This window comes from Penaeus vannamei, chromosome 18, assembly GCF_042767895.1.
Source record: "Penaeus vannamei isolate JL-2024 chromosome 18, ASM4276789v1, whole genome shotgun sequence".
In the NCBI taxonomy this organism is placed as follows: Eukaryota; Metazoa; Arthropoda; class Malacostraca; order Decapoda; family Penaeidae; genus Penaeus; species Penaeus vannamei.
This window is the reverse complement of record NC_091566.1, coordinates 15084697-15087196: the sequence shown is the minus strand read 5'-3', so window position 1 is coordinate 15087196 and position 2500 is coordinate 15084697. Positions and strand designations below refer to the sequence as shown.

The 2500-nt window shown below is 33.3% G+C and overlaps 1 protein-coding gene across 1 annotated transcript in view; it reads right to left on the bottom strand.

Moving 5' to 3' along the window:
- The window catches only part of LOC138864791 (insulin-like peptide receptor), a 29850-nt gene that overhangs the window by 8581 nt on the left and 18769 nt on the right, over positions 1-2500 (bottom strand). The gene's annotated exons all lie outside the window — the stretch shown is intronic.

Genomic DNA, 2500 nt, shown 5'->3' with positions numbered 1-2500 from the left:
TGTGCGAAGACCCCCACGCGCCGCGGGCGCAGGTGTTCCGCGAGCGGGAGGCAACGGAAGCCCCGAGCGCTGTTGCCAAGCACAGCGATGGGCTGAATCGCATTTCCGGAGACGAGATGCTGGTGGGATGGCGGGCGGGGGCAATGTTGCACGCTGTAGCAAGAGGGAGGCTGGGTTGCCCTGCCTCGAGCGCGGACGCCGCTGCCAGCTGTCATTCTCCGTTCAAAGGGGAGGAGGGGGGGGGGGGTCAGCAACACTAATGCAAACAACAATGATGATACTGATGATGATAATATTAATGGTGATAATAATAATATCAATGCTAATAATTTTGATAAAAATAAAAAAGTGGAAAATAATGATGATATCATTATTGTTATTGCTACTACTACCACTATTATTATTATTATCACTACCATCACTATTGGTAATATCATTATTATCATGATTTTTTAAACTATCAATATTATCATTATTATATCATTAGTAATAATGATAATAACAACAATGATAATAATAACAATAATAATAAAAAATAATAGTAGTAATAATAATGATAATAATAATAAAAATAGCTATTAGTATTCTTATTAATTATTATGGTAAAACTGGTAAAAATAATGATAATAATAAATAAATGATGATAGTAACAACAAAATGAATCATAATAATGATATTAATAATGACGACAATGACGACGACGATGATGGGGATGATGATGATGATAATAAAGATAATGATAATAATATTATTAATAATGATAATAATAATAATGATAATGATAATTATAATAATGATAACGGTAATGATAATGATGATAATAATAATTATAACAATTATGATAACAGCACTGAATTGACAAATAATATTTTCTACATGATGCTAATGTTAAAAATAGGGATAATAATAACTATAAATAAATCAACAACTAAAATAACGATATCAAATCTAAGAAGAGAGAGAGAGAGAGAGAGAGAGAGAGAGAGAGAGAGAGAGAGAGAGAGAGAGAGAGAGAGAGAGAGAGAGAGAGAGAGAGAGAGAGTCAAAGTCAAAGACAAAACACTTTATTTCATTAATTACAATGGTTATTCTTTACGTAAATACATTCATACTTACAACTGATTATTTAATAGGTGTTTGTTTAATTCGTTTTAAAATTACAAAAGCTATTAATGACTTATATTATCTGGTAACATATTCCATAACTTGGGTCCACGTATTTCCATTTGTCGTGTATCAGTACTCGATCTCTTAATATAAAGAGAATTTACTTTGCGTGTTACGACACCTGATATGGTCCCTACAGTTTGTAAGGGCATTACCCACTGCGGATAATCCCCATGAATGATCTTGTAGATGAATACATATGTGTCATAACTGCATTTAGGTTGGACTTTTAATCATTTTAATTTTTGGATATGCGGGCTGATGTGATCAAGTTTACTGATATTACCTAATGCAACTCTTGCAGCAAAGTTTTGTAATTTTTATACTTTTTGCATTTGGGTTTTGTTAGTCGAACCCCAAATATTTGAACAGCAGTTAATAATGCTTAGAAGTAGAGTTTGCACAACCATAATTCTAGTTTCAGTAGTGATTTGATTTTTTATGTGATCTAGATATAGTAAGGTGCCCACTACTTTCCTGTGTATCTTGTCAACGTGTTGTTCAAATGCCATGGATCTGTCTAAGTGTATTCCCAGATTATTCACTGAAGTGTTCGGCTTGATAGAGCAGCCTTCAAATTCTATGGCCATGTCATTGGGAATTTTAGCTATGTTCTGCCGGCTACCTATGAATATACATTGAGTTTTATGTGAGTTTAGTTTAAGGCCATTAGTGTTAAAATATAATTTTGCTTGTGTAAAGGTATGTTGAGTATTTCTTATTAATGTATTCAAGTTGTTTACTGAGTAACTATGAAGAAACTGTGAATCATCGGCGTACTGCATTAGAAGGCAATTATGGGCTATTGTTGATAAATCATTTATGAAAATTGTAAATAGGATCGGACCTAAAATGGATCCTTGCGGAACACCAAAAGGTACTTGTTGTATTGATGACATACAATCATTGATTTTTACCGATTGGGTCCTTGCATCTAAATAAATTTTAAACCAAAAGGTATCAGTTTTATGAATTACTAATTTGTTAAGGAGAATTTCATGGCTGACACTATCAAAAACATTAGAAGGGTCGCATAACCTGAGCAAATTTACCTGATTATTACCTATGTTATTATAAATCTCATCAGTAATTTGTAAAGCTGTTTCAGTAGATAACTTATTTCTGAAACCATGTTGCTTTTTAGATAATAAGTTATTGGCCTCCAGGAAACTTGTTAATTGATTTGCTACATTTTTTTAAGAACTTTAGATAATATAGGGAGTATAATAATAGGGCGATAATTATTCACATCGTCTATATCCCCCGACTTGAAGATTGGTGTTACTATACCATGTTTCCAAAGCGACGGAAAGACACCAGTGACCAGAGAGGT